We start from the raw sequence: 18,942 nt of genomic DNA on the forward strand, positions 1-18,942 counted from the left end.
GGGTACATGCTATTAGTTACATAGTGTGTTCGTGACCTAATACGATATATACGGGGTCAATAAATTCCATATGGGGTGAGATCGAAGCTCGAACCCCATATGGAATTTACTGACCCCGTATATATCGTATTAGGTCACTAGCACACTATGTAACGAATTTATCTTACCGACTATCTTTATTTTTTGAATTTAGACTAGAGTTGTCTCATTTGCAATCATACCACATCTTCTTATTTTTATATTAAAGTGTTCAAGTGTTCAATTTTAAGAACTTCTGCCATTGGTCTGCACAAAAAAAAATAATGTCAACAATAACAATTTAATATGAACAACCTTGGTATAACAATAAATATTGCAAAAGTCGTAAATAAATATAAGAAGATGTGGTATGAGTGCCAATGAGACAACTCTCCATCCAAGAAACTCCACTACTAACCGTGTATTGAAATAAGCCCCGCCTCCCTACTAACCTAATATGGAATATACACGGTCTCCACGCGGACGCTTTTAACCAATCATATTCCTAGAAAACGTATAGGAGGTAAGATAAGGGCTAATATGATTATTTCACCTCCACGAACCCATAGCTATCACCAGAGACAAGAAATGAAAAAGAAAAGATAACATTAATCAGGTGCAACGTAAAAAAAGCGAATAAGGAACGAATAAGTAACAGGGTATCAGTCGAGCGCTGAATCAAGTACATACGCGCTTATAGTGTTATTTCACCTCTGCGAACCAAGAGCTAACACAAGATACAAGAAAAATAAAAGAAAAGAAAGCATTAAAAAAGTGCAACGTATACACATCGAATCAGGAACGAATAGAAGTATCAGGGTATCAGACGAACGCTAAAACGGGTACATAAAGGCAACAGTAGTATACCGCTGTTCGAAACTCATAAATCGATAGAGATAAAAACAAATCCGGGTTACAAACTAAAACTGAGGGAAACGCATCAAATATAAGAGGAGAACAACGACACAACAAAAACACAACATTAAAATGTAACACAAACAGAAACGAACTATAATATAACAATGGCAATTTTCCTGACTTGGTACAGGACATTTTAAGAAAAAAATGGTGGGTTGAACCTGGTTGTGTGGCATACGCGCCAATAGGGTTATTTTATCTCTAAGAATTCAGAACGAACACCAGAGACAAGAAAGTAAACGAAAATAACGCATTCAAAAGGTTCAACGTATAAAAAGCGAATAAAGAAGAACAAGTAGCGAATAAGTAACAGGGTATCAGTCGAATCCGGAAGCGGGAACATGCACGCTAACAGTGCTCTTTTACCTCCTCGTACAAATATTTTACACCAGAGTGAAAAAAGAGAAGAAAAGAAAGCATTAAAAGGGGGCAACATATTAAAAGCGAACAAGGAACGAATAAGTAACGGGGTAGCAGTCGAGCGCAGAAACAGGTATATACGCGCTTATAGGGTTATTTCACCTCTACGAACCCAGAGCTGACACCAGGGACACGAACAGAAAAGAAAAGAAAGCATAAAAAAGGTGCAACGTATAAAAGGCGAATAAGGAACGAATAAGTATCGAATAAGTAACAAATATCAATCGAGCGCTGAAACGGGAACATACGCGCTAATATGTTTTTTTTCCACCTCTACGAACCCATAGTTAACACCAGAGACAAGACAATAAAAGTAAAGAAAGCATTAGAACGGTGTGATGTATAAAACGAGAATAAGGAACGATTAAGTAGCAAATAAGTAACAGGTTATCAGTCGAGCGCGGAAACATGTACATACGTGCGTATATGGTTATTTCACGTCTACGAACCAATAATTAACACCACAGCCAAAAAAGAAACGAAAAAAAAATCATTAAAAGGGAGCAACATATTTAAAGCAAATAAGAAACAGGGTATCAGTTTTGAGTGCTGAAGCGGGGACATACGCGCTACCAGGGTAATCTTACCTCCTCGAACCAATATCTTACACCAGAATCAAAAGAAGGAAGAATTAACAGGGGCAGCATATCAAAAAGCAAATAAGGAACGAATAAGGAATAAGGAACAAGTTACGAATAGGTAACGAAAAGCAATAAAGAATAGCTAACGTAAGGTAACGAATAAGGAATAAGGAATAAGTAACGATTAGGTAAGGAATAAGGAATAAGTAACGAATAGGTAACGGATAGGTAACGAATAAGGAATAAGGAATAAGTAACGATTAGGTAAGGAATAAGGAAAACGTAAGGAATAAGTAACGAATAGGTAACGAATAAGGAATAAGGAATAAGTAACCAACTTGACGACCCTGTCTATTTCCTGGGCAGATGAGATACCCTCCCCCTCCTCCCCCGTCCTGTTTTCTTTGGTACTGTTCGTGTTGCTCAGTCTTTAGTTTTCTATGTTCTGTTTTGTATACTGTTTGTCTTTTGATATAAAAGTAAAGATTTAGTTTGAGGAAAGATGTTCAGTTAATGGTTTATTTAAAGACAGAGTTCTAAATTAGATATTAAAATATTTCCTTAGACATTGGCACTTCAATGCTACTGTTTGAAAATTGTTATCTCATCTCAATTGTAAAAAACAGGTTAAGACGTCAGACATTTGGCAGTTCTGATAGGGGAAAACATGTAGAGAATGCAATCAATTTTATTCATAAAAAAAAAGTTGCTTAAATTAGACTTAAATAAAAATAATGACAAATGGTTGTGCTTTCATATTCAGTCCATATGAGCTTTATTCGAAAACGGCAAGTCACGTTTTGATCATCAATGGTACAGATAATTGCAATAGTTAGGTGAAACTTTTCTTTCAAAATTCTTGTTTGGTTTTAAATTGAAATGAATATTACCAAGCATGTGATACGAACAATTAAACATATTTAATGATTATCAACACTGTAGGACTGTAATGTAATAACTTGAACCGAACCTTTATGTTGAATTGAATTGCAAAAGGTATCTAATACTTAGATGTTTAATTATTGTTACATAATAAAATTGTCTAATGGAAACTTCCTGGTCTGACACCAATACGTCTTTTGATTCGTTGGATAACTTATTCATAATTAGAGGGCATTATACTAAACAATGTAAAATTATGTCAAGTTAATTTAGACTTATACTCGATAAACCATTAATTTTGTTTTGATTCGCTCTAAGTTTTCTTGATTCTGTCACCAAGGTCGCCAGTATTCCTAAGTCGTTTAAGTTATGTTTCGTTGCATTAACATTTCTGTTGGAAATGATAACATAAACCTATATTTTTTTAGAACTTGTTTGTCGTTTTTTTTCATGGCATTCTCAATTTCTCGTCTACTGACACGAGTTTTGCATGTCCCCTTGATACCTTTTGTCTCTTTTCAGAACACGAACATATTGTTTTGGGATTGCTCTTTCTAAGTCAGAAATCATTCTATAAGTTTAACCGTTAGTCATGATTTCCTTATTTGTTTCTTTACTCGCTTTTTAAATTGAATTTCTTGATTAAATTTATTTCATTTACCGTTAATGTACTTACATGGACAATACAGGATTAGAGGTGGATGTAAATATCAGTCTGCAAAAGGAAAAGGCTTATTAAAGAACATCAAAGTTTCGATGGGCTTATGGTATGTAGTCCCATGAATGATTTGATCTTATAATAAAAAACAAGAGTACCACAGATACAGCTAACTCTGCCTCATGTCTTGACTCACATCTCGAATAACATTAACGGTACCAATTTTACAACAACAAATGTGCATTTTGACAATATATGTCTCTTCAATGATACTCGAAGCCAAAGCTTATTAAACTAATTCAGAGGTTATCAGTAAAAAGCGTATAGCCAAAGCAGGTCAAGAAATGAGGGAGATATTTTCTTTAATTTAAATTAGTTTCTAAATTTTTAAATAGCTAATTTTAATAACACAATATCAATTTTCTTATAGGCTAATGATACCCTCGGGTACTAACAGTCCACCAGCAGAGGTATCCACCCAGTAATTGACATTGGGGGTTGGTTGAGAACAAAACTTTACAGCAAAAGGAATGATTGAAACTTCATTATTGTAAACTTTCTATTTCGGTAAATAATGTAGCAACATTCCAGCAGCGACTGCATATGGAGTTTATATCTCCCAGTTGATACGATACTCCAGAGCTTGCGTTTCCTATTATGATTTCCTTGATAGAGGGTTTCTGCTTACAAAGAAGCTATTAAACCAAGGGTTCCAATTGATAAAATTGAAGCCACCACAAGTTGGTTGACCATTACTGCATATCTGCGTGACAGATGACCACGGATATGTTTCAGTTGTCGTATCCACAATACCGTCCTCTTTTTCTCGATTATAACACCACTAATCAAGACTTATGACCGGATTTGTATTTGTACCTGTTACAGGACGGATGCGGACAGGAACTCCCTCCCTGTTCACACCTGGTAATTCGCGGGGTAATTTTCTTTAAATGTAGTTCATTGTTATGCGGTTGTCAGTTTTCTTCGATTTACGAGTTTTGAATATCCCCTTGGTAACATCTGCCTCTTGTTTGTGTTACAGCAATTTTCTTTAGAAGCATATACATGTTATATTTATAGTAAAATAAATACTTGATGGTGCCTACATAGGCCATGAAGGTTTAGATACATGTTAGTTTGCTAGTACTACGGGGATTGCACAATGATGCATACATAACATAGCACCCTTAGTGAATAAAATGCCTTACACCTTGCATCAGGTATATTTAAATGATACTTAAACATTGTGTATGAATGTGAAATGCTCCTACATCTTCTATTTACACAGAGTTACTCAAACGTTTTCATTATGGAAATCATTTGAATTAAGGAATGTATCTTCCTGATGTAAAACTCCGAGTCCTTTTCCAGATTTGGCAATAATTAAGGTCATTGATGGTTTGATCAGCACCTTATCGCTTTTATTTTGGAGTCGTCATTTCGAAACTTTTACAGATGTGTTTAAATAGACGTAATAGCAATCCCGTCCTCTTTTCCACGAATATGACCTACCGAATTAGGCTTATCACCGCGTTTGTACTTTAAAACGACAGGTGCAGCATATGGAGCAGGATTTGCCTGACGTTCCAGTGCACCTTGGATCATCCCCGGTTTTTGGTGGGGTTCGTGTTGCTAAGTCGTTTATTTTTTAGGTTGTGTCTTGTAGACTGTTGTTTGTTCTTTGGTCGTTTATCGTGTTTTGTCATTGCATTGTTAGTTCGTTTTCGACTTATGAGTTTGACTTCACCTGGTATCTTACGCTTCTTTTCTACATGTTTTAGATTTTCCACTATTTCGGCCTCGAGCATCACTGAGTCGACTATAATTGTCGAAATGCGCATCTAGTGCAATCAAATTGGTACCAGTTATGTTATAACATATTCGTATATCTTTTATTAGTAAAAGTTTTTATATTTATAGCACTTTGAATGTTTGCATGTGTCTAAATCGCAATTAGAAATAAATGTATATACATCTAAAATATCATAAATGTTTGAATTGCCTACATCTTTAAGTACAATGACTGTTTTATAATTTCAGCTACAAAGTACATAAGAAAACTCATAAACATCGCGCTTGATAAAATAAAAAAAAAAGTGTTGAAAGAGCGTCAATGAAACTGAAATCTAACAACTTCACTTCACCTAAAACATTATCCAAAATGACTCTCATCTGAAAAAAATATGTATGAAGTAGCAGTCATTGTATTTATACAGCATACAATTGTGGTTGAAAAATAAAAAAAATGGTAGAGGTGTTTATGTGAGCTAAATACTTAAAATAGTATTCAAATTACTTGGTTTAAAAACAAATGTACATATTTATTCTTTGTCTTTATAACAAAATATTGGATGTCTTATTAATGTATATAAGCACTTTTGTTTCATTAATATTTGTCTATATCTAATATTTTTTTCAATATGTTAATGAGTATATCATTTATGTATATCAAATATATTCTGGAACTAGTATTTATAAATTTCAATAAATATCAGTTCCATTTTAGTAAGAACAAGTGATGCGCTAAACATTTTTTAAATACTTTATGTAAACATTTACTGATATTTCAATAACGTACTTGAACAATTGAAACCTAATATAGCTTTGATCGTAATATACTTCCTGGAATTTTACTTCTAGTAGAATTAACTAGAGTGAGTTTCATATAAGGTAGGTTTACATTTTGTCTCTAAAGAAAGTAAATCTGTTTTAATTTTATTATTATCAGCTAGATAAAAAAAAATGTGTGTCTTTTTTTCTCAATCATACAACAGACGAGAATTTTTATCCTGTAAACATTTGTGTCTTGACTACAGACTCAAAATTTTAATTGCCAATCTACATTCGACAGAAACAAAACCCATATTTCACAGTTGACTTTTTATGCCCCGTCGAGTAGCGTAGGCATTAAGGTTTACCCTTGTCTGTCCGTACGTCCGAAATTTGTGTCCGTTCTCTTTCTTTAGTTTGCCTCAACCAAATATTATGTAATTTATGCATAATGCTTATTACCACCAAACACAGATCAGGTTCGAATTTGGGTGGCGTCACTTTCGCCGTTCTTGAGTTATGTCCATTTATAAATGGAAAAATTGGCGAATTTGCCGTTCCGCACTCCAACTTTATTTTGCCACAACTAAATGTTCTGATACTTATGCACAATGCTTATAACTACCAAATACAGATCAAGTTTGAATTTGGGTGGCGTAACTTACACTTTTTTCGGGTTACCCAATTACTGTTTGTTATAGAACAATGAGAGCTCTCAAACACCCAAGCAATCTCTAATGACAACACACAGAAACAAATGTTAAAAGTTTCAAAGAAAACAAAACGTCAATAGGTATGCATTAGTACATTGACCTTGCATATTTATAAGCGAGCCCATCTATGTTACATTGACACATTTTTCTTTTATTACATAATCGAGTATTAAAAGTTGCTCTGTCAAAAGATCAAAACATCAAATGATATGTACGTGTTCAAAATGAAGACATATTTAGATTTTGAATAACTTTCAATGGGCCAAAAGAGTAGAGGTCGGCATACAGCGAGCAGTTATGAACAACACTTATATCGTATGGCAAGCTAAACAAACAAACAACATGAGGAAGTAGCCAACAAATATGATTTATTTTTAAACAGGGTACTATATAGAAACTACCATCAACGAGGTTTCTAACTTTGGACCAACACGTGAATATATGTATTGGTTTTTCAGAAGAAGAAACAAGATATTGCAATTCTTACTTCTCTGCCTCACATAAGGTTTGCTACGACTATTTACTTTTTTATTACAATGTCATTTTCAAAATGTTTGTACACTGTAGAGCTGTAATATGTTTAGCGATTTAAATTATTGACGCATCTATTTTTTGTTCTTATCCTTACGAAGTTAAATGTAAAGTTTTGTATCATTGTTAAGTTGAACAAAGAACACTTCCTGGTCTAATATAAGTACGCAATTTGATTCGTTAGAAACTTAATCATTACTACGAAGAATAATAATACTTATTATCTCAGCCCTAATTGTTATGATGTTTAGCGTTCCTAGTGAAGGTAAATCAAGACTAGCGTTTCGGACACAACGCAATCTTAAAGGTGCTATTCAAGTTATTTTTGTTATTTTACTTTTTTCTTATCTAAAGCAATATAGCATGTTGATTTCGATTTAATAGACTTTCCTTTCGTTATGATTTGTTTTCCTTAAGTCAATTCTTGGTGTCCCTAAGTCATTTAAAATCTATGGCGTTGCTTTGCTATTCATGTTTTGAAAGTTTTATCAGAAGATCTTTGAGTCACCGATGATGATAATATTATCATCAAATCAATTAACTTTGTGATCGACAACAGAGTTTATTCGATTTATATTTCAACAGTCAGTCGGTATTCTAATGGCTAATCATTGTGAACCCCTACTGGCTTACTTGTGTTTGAAGCAAAACTCAAACAAAACCTTTTCATAGACAAAAGTAAAAAAAACATCGTGCGTACGAAATTAATTTCTCTTTTAGATATATTCATGATCTCTTTTCACCCAAAAACAAAACTTCAGTAAGTGCTTGCGTCTCATAAACCCTAGTGACTTTGAGATCAAGAAAACAACCAAAACTAGCAGATGCATCATGTCTTGATTTTTCCTTCTATTTTGATACAGACTGACGACTTCAAACTAGAATCTATAAGAAAAGTGATGATTGCACTTTCCTATCGTCATGTTTCAATTTCTTAACTGTAATATACTTTCTTCCCGATCGTATGACGTTAAAATATATCAATTTAAACGTCACAAAACTATGTACGTTAGTGCTTGTTCACACTTTACAGACTTCATAAGCAGGAGTGTGCTCCTTACACAAAAACTGCTACGAGATTTTAATGAAGACGAACGACTGAAATACAACTACATGAGTTTTTACGGTAAACATCAAGATTTATGGCCGATACGATACGTCTGTGTTCAACTCACTAGCGACATATTTCGCAGTCTTAGATCTTTACATGCCAGTATAGTCGTCTGCTCTGCCAGTATAGTCGTCTGCTCTGTAATTTTACCGTTTGTGTCCTATTCTCGATTGACACGTTTTGACTATGTAAGGAATCGCATAGAGGCTGATGCATACATAGCAAGAACACTTCCTCTGTCGATGCACCTAGTCTCTTTCTCACGTTGTTCATGCAATTCCCTCAGTTTTCTGTCTGTAACCTTAATTTGTCTTCTTAATCGATTTATGAGATTGAAACATTGGAAAACTACTGGTGTCATTATTTTTTAAACAAATGATATTTCTAGTAAATAATTTAAAATAATAATTATTGTATCTCTTATTTATGTAAAATTACACTGGAATGAGTATTTACAACTCTCAATAAACAAAAATGCATTTAGTACTTTCATACTTAAATAAAAGAATTCACTTAAGTTCGAACCAATGATGTGTATAAAATTTTAAAAGATAGGATTATGTAAGCATCTACTTATAACGTGGCAAAAACAATTATATACATTTGTCCCCGTATTATACTTACTGGAATTCAAGTAATACCAGTTACTATGACAGAATTATATTACTGTTAGTTTTAAAGAGCGGGTTTCATGTAAGGTACACATACATATAAATATAGAAATAAGACTTAAGAGTTCTAATATGATACTGAACAAAGATATTGACGAAAAAGATGAAATTTTATCGTCAGTGTCGACCTTTTTCATCATACACGGAAAGAGAAAGACAACGGATACGGATATTCGATGCTTTTATCTTAGTACGAATGAAGCACATGGTTTATACAGAAAACCTACGATTTTACAAACAAATATAGATAATTTGTGTTTTTACTCTTTCAGCTTTAGTTTTAGTCTGTCTAATTTACCAACATGACGAATCATAATATCGACGTTTAGTTGACTAATGAAAAAGAATGCAAAAATACAACAATCCATCACCAGAGAAGCAATTAAATCAAATTTAAAGGAATCAAGTAAATTAAAATATATTTAAAGTCGGTAAATTTATATACATATTACATTAGCTCTGATGACATTTTAAAACCTAAATTATTTAATTCTGTCTTAAGTCATGAGGATGTAATGTATTAGTATTGTTGGTTGCTGTCTGTCAAAATTGTTTTTCTTTTATTGTTTTGTTATAAATGGTTTATTTCGTTTGAATTGTTTCACGGCTTTTTGAAGTTTAAACATAAACTTGTCGACACTAATTGCGGAATTTTACATTTGCCCTAGCACTTTATTTTACTTTTTCCTACTCCTTTTGTCTGTCTAGTTATTATTTTAACGTCCTGAATGTTAAATCAGACGCTGGATATAAAGCAGACATAAATCAATCAATCACAATTTTATCTTTAATATTTGAACACATGTTTTAAACAATTAAGAGATTGATATTGGAGAAGCTCATTCACGATTTTCAATACTAAGTAAGATTTATATCCATCATATTCTCTTGATCACACTATACCGTGATTTTGATTTGACCACTTTTACGAAGTTATGGGACTTTGACCATTATTAACTATCCTACTATAATGACACGTTATAAACGGAACTCTTCTGAGATCGTTTGACAGAAAGCTTTCACACTTGGGAGGAGTGTCATTTTATGTACCTCACCAAAATAATTATACCATCATTTGGATTTTATTATTCCTTTCAGGAGTTATTGGACTTGACAATTTTTTGACAGAAAGCTTTCACACTTGGGAGGAGTGTCATTTTATGTACCTCACCAAAATAATTATACCATCATTTGGATTTTATTATTCCTTTCGGGAGTTATTGGACTTGACAATTTTTTGGACTTTCATACCCCAATGACATATTGTGAACACGACTACTGTTTCAATGAAAACTCACATGCCAGGTGGCCTTGGATGGCTTTATGTGTAGTTAGCCATACTTTAACTTTATTTTGAATTGACAATTTTTGTATAGGCGTAATGAGACTGTAACCATTTTTGAACCATTGTAACACAGTGACACCTTGTGGACGTACTCCTCTCGAAAGCTTTTATATTCAGTAGGATTGTGTGTGACCATGTGTAGTTAACTTGACAAGACTGTTATTTTGATTTGTCATATATTGCTTGCGTTCTTTGACTTTTTACTATTCTCAGTGTCTATAAAAGCATACTCATATATTGAAACACTATTCGACAAATATACAGCGACGGTGGACATTTCTCTTTGGCGCAATGTGTAAAAAGTAAACAATTATAGGTCAAAGTACGGTCTTCAACACCGAACAGCAAGCTATAAAGGGTCCCAAAATGACTAGTGTAAAACAATTCAAACAGGAAAACCAACGGTCTAATCTATATAAAAAACGAGAAACGAGAAACACTTATGAACTACACCAACAAACGACAACCACTGAACAACAGGCTCCTGACTTAGGACAGGTGCATAAAAATGCAGCGGGTTTAAACGCTTTAACAGGCGCCAACCTTCACCCTAACCTGAAACAGTAGTGTAACATTACAACATAAAAAGTTCACGTTTTCTTGATAAAACTATTTTGACGCGTAAATCATATTGGAATCAGTGAGATGGGCGAAATGGGACGTTAAAAATTGCCATTTTTGCTAAGAGAAAGAAAAACAACATTCAGTCTGTTTTTTTACTTTGATAGTTAAAGAATTAATTTCTGGATTTTACCTCTTTCAAAAATTAGGGTTAACAACAAAATATGAATGTCTTACAGGTGAACATATTTTCTCAATATTGGTACTGCCTTTTTTGGGGTATGGCATACACTTTTTTTTGCCAACAATCATACAATTTGATTAACGTTGTACCAAAAACCAAATTAAAATTTCAAGGCAAACGAGTTCAATATAACATGTACACAATTGTCAAATAAAAGCGACAGTAGTTTACCGATGTTGAAATCTCGTAAATCGATTTAGAAGAGACAAATTCAGGTAACTAACAGAAACTGAGAGAATCGCAAGAACTCCAAAAAGGAGCGAGACCGGGTGCGTCAACAGGGTAGAATGCGAATTCATAATCAGAATATTATGTAAAAATATTGTAAAATTAGATAAATGTGTAGTTCAGCATCGTATGAATCAAATACAGCGCCTGATGGTTTAAATTTGCAATAAAAGAGTCACTTTTTAAAATAATATGAAAATATTTCAGATATGATAAAACGTACTATTCAGGGATTTTGTGCATAAAAGGGGGAGGCTCCTAAGTCCTAAGTTTTCTGCAACATGTGTTATGTCAAGTTCAACGAATACCATCAAATCTAAGATTTACATCTGTTTGACAAGCCTGTAAAACTAAATCAAATAAAACGAACTTATCATTGTGACGTATCATAGCGAGTTGAATTCCATACACACCGCATTTTGAATGTAAATTTTCATACAAAATAATGAAAACAACACACTATAGCATGGAAACGCGGCTATTTACGAATAAACCAACATCTGCAAAAAATTGCTTGACGTCGACTTCTCTACTTGAATTTCATTTTTTACCTGTTCTGAAACTCTTTAATTGGAAATGAGTCGCTTTTTAGGAATTCAAAGTACTAAAACGAATGGTTGTCCCTTTGTCGATTGTGCTATTTTTAGCAAATACTTTTTTAATTACACTTTGAATAAATCATATATGGAAAAACTGTTGGTGTTTAACAGGTGCGCAATTATACTTTTTCTGGACTAAATACATAAGGTCCCTTGATTTTTCTTCACGAATTTTTTGATTTTTTGTATCGTACCAGGCAGGCAGAAAATTTACCAAAATGTTGATCAAATTAAAAAAAAAAACTGCGCTTGCGTGAACTAATTTTCATAACTCTTTCCAGGAACAAAATATGCAAATGGTATAACAGCCAATCACATATATCACGCTATCATGCTGTTGCCTATATTTATTCTTTTTTTTTTATCTCTATGTCATGTTCCCTTCATAACAGGCTGCTCCAGTGTAACTCTATTTAGTACATTATAACCTTAAAGAGCGATTGTCATTTAAGTTAAGCTTACTTATTCTACAATAGAAGTAAAATGATAACGACACACATATATATAGATACACAATTTCTGCAACGATGGTTATAACAGATATTTCCGAAAAAGATGAAATCATATCGTCAGTGCTGATCTTTCTTTTAAATTCCATTTTATCATAAACGAAAAAAGAACTTTTTGTTGAAATGTGCGATATAATATCATCTTTTATGGTATCTTTATAACAATATCGTTGCACAGATCTTTACATTTGTATAAGTTTTCTCTGTTTGTGTAGTATTTTTTGGCGATCCAATTCCTGAAGACTGATTATTCTAATTCACAGATTCTATCGTCAGTCTGCTAAAAAGTGGTATGTTGTCTTCTCAATCAATTTAATGCGATGTGAACATCTGTAAACTACTATTGCCTATATTTATTATTTAACTTACAGAGCTAACCTTGTTTTTACAAACAAATCCAACTATTTCTTTTTAATATCGTAAACGAAAGGTATTTGAAAAAGGATAAGATCAAGCTTTCTCTATGAACCGGTAACATTCTAAGGCGAACATTTCTGATTTCCAAAGTGACATATGAAATGTGTCCCTTCTAACATGACCTTTCGCAGTTTTAGCTCAACATTTCTCATATCTACAATATAAAAAGGAAGATGTGGTATGATTACCAATGAGATAACTCTCGTTAATAGACCAAACGACACATAAACTAACAACTATAGATCACCGCACGGCCTTCAACAATGAGCAAAACCCATACCGCATAGTCAGAACATTTGGAAGTTACAAATCGACATTTCCAATACCGAAGTTTACATTTCACTGCTCCTTGTTGTCATTTCACAGTTCCAAGTTGGCATTTAATAGTTGACATTTCGCAGATCATGATAACATTCATCAATTCCAAATAGACAGTTAGTAGTTCCAACATGACCTTTTTCACTTCTAACTTGACATTTTCACTGTTTGAACTATTCGTTCAGTTTTCTATTTTTATTTTACATAACGGCTGGCATTTGTATGTTTCACAAAGTATTGATTAAATCTATCAACTCTGGTACAACCCCTTATTTTGATATTCATGCTAAAACGATTTTCACTCTACACGCATAACCTTGGGGAAATATCAATATTCTGCTTCCGTCCGTCCGGTTAACAACAATACTCAAATGCGTTTGAGTTCTGTGATAACTGGTACCGTTGTATCAAGAATTTGAACACAAAATGACCTATACCATTTGAATTGAAAATATATAGCTTAACAAACAATCGAATCACATACTTTTTTAAAATTCAATTATTTCATTCAAGGATCAGTTCAGGGCATTTCCTTAAACACAAAATCAGTATTTATTCTGTTGGACTTCAATGATGTTTACAAAAATATTTTTGTCCCCCGCGCATTGCGTTGCGGGGGACATGGAAATACCAAGCGTCCGTCCGTCCGTCCGTCCGGTCTTGTTATCGCTTTCACAGGTACAATTCTTGCCAGATACTTATTAAAACTTATACCAAAGGTTAATATCAGCAATATCTCGAAAAAGTTGTATAATGGTGGCCGATCGACTTTTTTTTAAAGAGTAATGCTCCTTGGAAATATTAAATTTATGGAAAATGGCCTTGTAAGTGCTCTGTCTGATTGTTTATTTCAAATTTTGTGAATTTTTCAATAATATGAACACAAGGCTTTTTAAATCCAACCATAATTCAATTAGAAGTTATGCTATTTATTGTCGTTCAGATTTTTGAAAACGTTCATTTGAATTCTGCGTGTTGAGAAGTGATGATCTCGAAACTTTGATTCGTTCTGACTTACTGTCAGCTTTTTTAATACACCAATGGAGACCTACCAGCAACAGTTTATATAAAAACAAAAACCAATGAAAGCGATGCTATTTCTATGTTACATAGGTACTAGCATTCATTTAGTATTGTACGAAATTTCAGTTTGATCTACTATTAGCACATATCAAGATTTTTTTTCAAATTTATGTTTTTTTGCAGTGCACAAGCTTATATTACGGACAATAGTACATGTAGCATTTTCCAAAAATGAAAACATTTCAAAATTATTTTCAGACTCGTTGTTATCTTCTTCCTCCCTTCATCAACTCTGTTTCTCCGTTTTCACGATTCTTTCAACAAAACAAAATTATAAATATACCTTCACGTGTCACATGCATGTCTGACATATATATATAGTTTGTGTTCATTCAAATAAATACAACTATATGAACTTTAAATTTTATTGTTCGGAAAACAGAGATAACATATAGAAAAGAATTGGGAATTTTATAGCGTCTTTGAAACTTAATACTCGAAATTACAAAGCAATATAAATAGAGATATGCAATCAATGGTTTCCCCAAAACTTTAATTTCCATTTGATGTCGTAATTAGAATTTCATTTTTAAATATAACAAAACCAGAAAAACCAGGAATAGTAGCTCAGGTACATAATTGGTATATTTTTGGTTTCAGTCAACTCATGCCAACATTAAGAAATATAGGTATAAAATTGTATAAAAAAAATATCATATAGATTGAATATAATACTGTCATACAAGTGAGAGGTTTAGCTAGATAAAAAACCAGGTTCAATCCACCATTTTCTACATAAGAAAATGCATGTACCAAGTCAGGAAAATGACAGTTGTTATCCATTTGTTTGATGTGTTTGAGCTTTTGATTTTGCCATTTGATTAGGGACTTTCCTTTTTGAATTTTCTTCGGAGTTCAGTATTTTTGTGATTTGCCTTTATACAACAGATTTTAAAAAATCTAATCAATTTACATCCAGTTTAAACTTTTTTCTTATAGTTTATAGTTAACATGCATGTAAGTAATTATATGTGTTGCTAATCTCTTTATAATTCGAAATTAACATCATCATAATAACTTCTGCCAGTAAAGGCGCAACTCCGAAGGTTGGAGTAATGAAATCTACCAAACTGAATAATTTTCAATATCGTATTCACAGTATATCATAAAAAAAAATGACTCTCTCTAATCTTCCACCAATAAAAGCTTAAAGTTTATTTACAACACACTGCATCCACTTTGTTAAATCATATACTGTCTCCTTATAAAAGCATGTAGTAAATTGAGAACAAAAGAGTTGATTTCAGCTTTCAAATTAAGGAGTGTCCATTCCTATGTAGTAACATTCCCGCATTTGAAGTTTATATCTTCCAGTTGATACGATATTCCAGGGCTTGCGTTTCCAATCATGATTTCCTTGATAGAGGGTTCCTCTTACAAGGAAGCTATAAAACCTAGAGTTCCTTCGAAAACTTTACGAACGAGTTGCTTCCCCGTCCGTTATGAAATATCTGTTTCACAGATGACTACGGATCGTTACCACGATCCCGTCCTCCTTTTCACTAAGCGTGACCTACCGTATTAGATTTATCAACGGGTATGTACAAACACGAGCAACACAATGGGTACCACATGTGGAGCAGGATTTACTTATCCCTCGGGAGAACCTGATATCATACCCTGTCTTTGGTGGGGTTCGTGTTGCTCATTCTTTAGTTTTCTATGTTGTGTTTTGTATACAGTTGTTTGCCTTTTATGAAAATAAGTAGATGTTGTATACTAGTAATTACCAATGAGACAATTCTACACAAGGGACTAATGTCAACTATAGGTCACCGTACGGCCTTCAACAATAAGCAAAACCAATACCGCAAAGACAGCTATAAAGTTCCCGAAAGGACAAATATAGAACAATTCAAACGAGAAAACACACGGCCTGATTTATGTTAAAAAACAATGAACGAAAAACAAATATGATATACAGCAACAAATGACAACCACTGAATTACAGGCTCCTTAATTGGGACAGGTACATACAGAATATGGTGGGATTAAACATGTTAGCGATCGCCCAACACTTTCCCTAACCTTGGAAAGTGGTGTTACATTACAACATATGAGCAAACTATACAAATCAGTTGAAAAGAGCTAAACTCATCAGATCGATACAAAGCAGAAACAAGTAACAAAAACACAGGCCGGACATGGCAGAGTATTTATACAACCCTACAACAAAAAAGACACTAAGTACAGATCTGAGATTACTCGCAGTTACTGACAACTAGTTCAAAGCCAATTACAACTAATAAAAAATCATGTATCTAAGACTAAAGTACACATCCAACATCCAATTGATATAGTTTATAGACATCATTAACAGTTAGAGAAAAACATGACCTTGCGCAAGGCCAAAATACAGGTATCGACAGATTGTAGAACCGTGAATGTGCATATATATATATAAGAACGTCTAAACAAGTGACAACTCTACGACAAATCCATCCATTGGATCACCAGTGAAGGTGACACACGGCTGAAAACACATTTTATATTCATAATTACTCTGAATATCAGCACAACAATGTTTAATCTGCAAATTTGCGGAATCAAATTTTTGTTCTTCCCTCGCCGGGATTCGAAATCATGCTATTGTGATATCGAGACAACACCGCCTGCACTGTGGCCATCGCTCTAGACCACTCGGCCACCTATACTGAACTAAAAATTCAGCTTTCTGTGGCCTAGTTTTACCTTTCCACGTCAGTAGAATCTAGAGTTGTGACACAGCTTATATATATTTATAACAATAATATTAGCTTGGATTTTATTTACTGATAACAATATCAATATTCATACCAATAAAAACAATATGTAAAGATCTAATTACATTGTTGAATTTGTTACCTTTTAGAAAAACTTTATTTAAAGGATCGATTAGTTTACCCAGATTGTATCTAAATTTCCGGGTTTCGACTTTTCTTTTTGCCAAGGCGTTGTCAGTTTATTTTTGACCAATGAGTTCGAATGTCCTTTGGTATAATTCGACTCTGTTTTACACTTTAATTTTAATAAGTGATTAAATATATAAATAATTTATAGACTTCAAAATCTAGATGTATACAATTATAGGATTCTTGACGGTATCAAGATGCGATCATTCATTTTACTGTTAAAATCTATACTTAGTTGAAATATCTAAAAGCTCATATCTATTTTAACACGAAGCATACAAGAAATAAATAACACCTTTCCAATACTTAAACAACCACATAAACGATATCTTAGTTAAATTATAGTAGTATACAGCGAAGCATTTTAAAGTATTTTAGAAAGCTAAAACTTGTGATGTCTCTATTGTTAGCAGAATAAGTTGTTGAAGTATGGTGATTTCTTTATGCAATACGTTCCACCAATGAAGAACTAAACATTAACATCCATTAAGTAATTTATTTTTGGTTAATCAGTTGTTTCCATTTGGTGTATATTTGTTATATATATAATTTATATATTAATTATATTTATCAGCACAACATATATATAAATATATACAAAATTATTGACATTAACACTGACGAAGGCTGTTTGTTAATATACATATTAAATGTCTGAATGATAGCCAACGATAAATCTTACGGGGCGAAGGATCATATAATTATGATACAGTACACAGCAAAATATAAAATATAATAAGCAAGTCTAAAAGGGTACAACATCACAAAAAAAAAAATCATGAACAAATGTTAAATATTTCGGATAATTAATATCTTTCATCAGTAAGATGTCAAATGATTCTTATCTTGACATGTGGTAGTTACACTGTAATAGTAATCTTGATCGTTATACTAATTATCACGAATCAATATGCTGGTAAATTTTTTCAATATTGATGTTTTGGAGGAGGAATAAATTCCTTAAAACTGTAAGAGTCCTGTACTGAAGCCTGAGTTACTAGAAACAAATGAAGCTTAAATACTCTGATAAACGGATATATTATTTGTTACGAATATCATGTATTCTGGGAAGTACGTACCTGACTTTTCCAAATCTAAAAATTGGTCTCCGACTAATTTTCGGACATGCATACATTGTATCATGTAATACAAAAGAAATGCTATTGGGTATACATTCTTGACAGGAGAGAGAACGTGAAAAATATTTCATAATCCTACATGTAGCTAATAAAAACATTATAATTCTATGTAAAGTCAGTACACTCAGTCTTAAACTCCCTATCGAATCTGGGAGGTGGAATAATGGAAAATCGATAGTGTAAACTTTGTAGTTCATGAGATATTGGTGATGAATTTAACTTTATTTTAACCTGTTCGCAATTAAATGATGCAATAATATAATTCTCAAGTATGAAGTGTGCTAGTGTATTTTTTTTTTCAGTTTAATTTTTAAATTTCATATTTTCTTCGACATACTTTTGCAAGTATTTTATTGTTGTTCTAATTCAAAGGAGTAATGTAAATCCTTAGAAATACTGACTGTATTTTAGCTGCAATTGTTTATAGTTTTTATTTGCTTGATTCGTTATATAGATTCAATAATTTAGTCTATTCTAATAAGCTATTTTATCCAGCAATCAACTATACAAGTATAAAATACAAATGCAGCCATGCTGATATAACTGAGTGCAAAA

General features: G+C 32.8%; 1 protein-coding gene across 4 annotated transcripts in view; it reads left to right on the top strand.

Annotated features, from left to right (window-relative positions):
- The first annotated feature begins 6,044 nt into the window (after positions 1 to 6,044).
- LOC127737591 (uncharacterized) overlaps positions 6,045 to 18,942 on the top strand; it is a 56,441-nt gene continuing 43,543 nt past the window's right edge. Inside the window, exons 1-2 of one of the 4 annotated variants that reach the window (XM_052248422.1) lie at positions 6,045 to 6,147; positions 7,123 to 7,245. The gene's annotated coding sequence lies outside the window, so the exon portion shown is untranslated. Of the gene's footprint in view, positions 6,148 to 7,122; positions 7,246 to 7,520; positions 7,579 to 15,261; positions 15,315 to 18,942 lie in introns of those variants that run through there. The other 3 variants (XM_052248423.1, XM_052248425.1, XM_052248424.1) reach the window with 3 other exon arrangements.

This window comes from Mytilus californianus, unplaced genomic scaffold (genome assembly GCF_021869535.1).
Source record: "Mytilus californianus isolate M0D057914Y unplaced genomic scaffold, xbMytCali1.0.p SCAF_4, whole genome shotgun sequence".
NCBI classification, from domain to species: domain Eukaryota; kingdom Metazoa; phylum Mollusca; class Bivalvia; order Mytilida; family Mytilidae; genus Mytilus; species Mytilus californianus.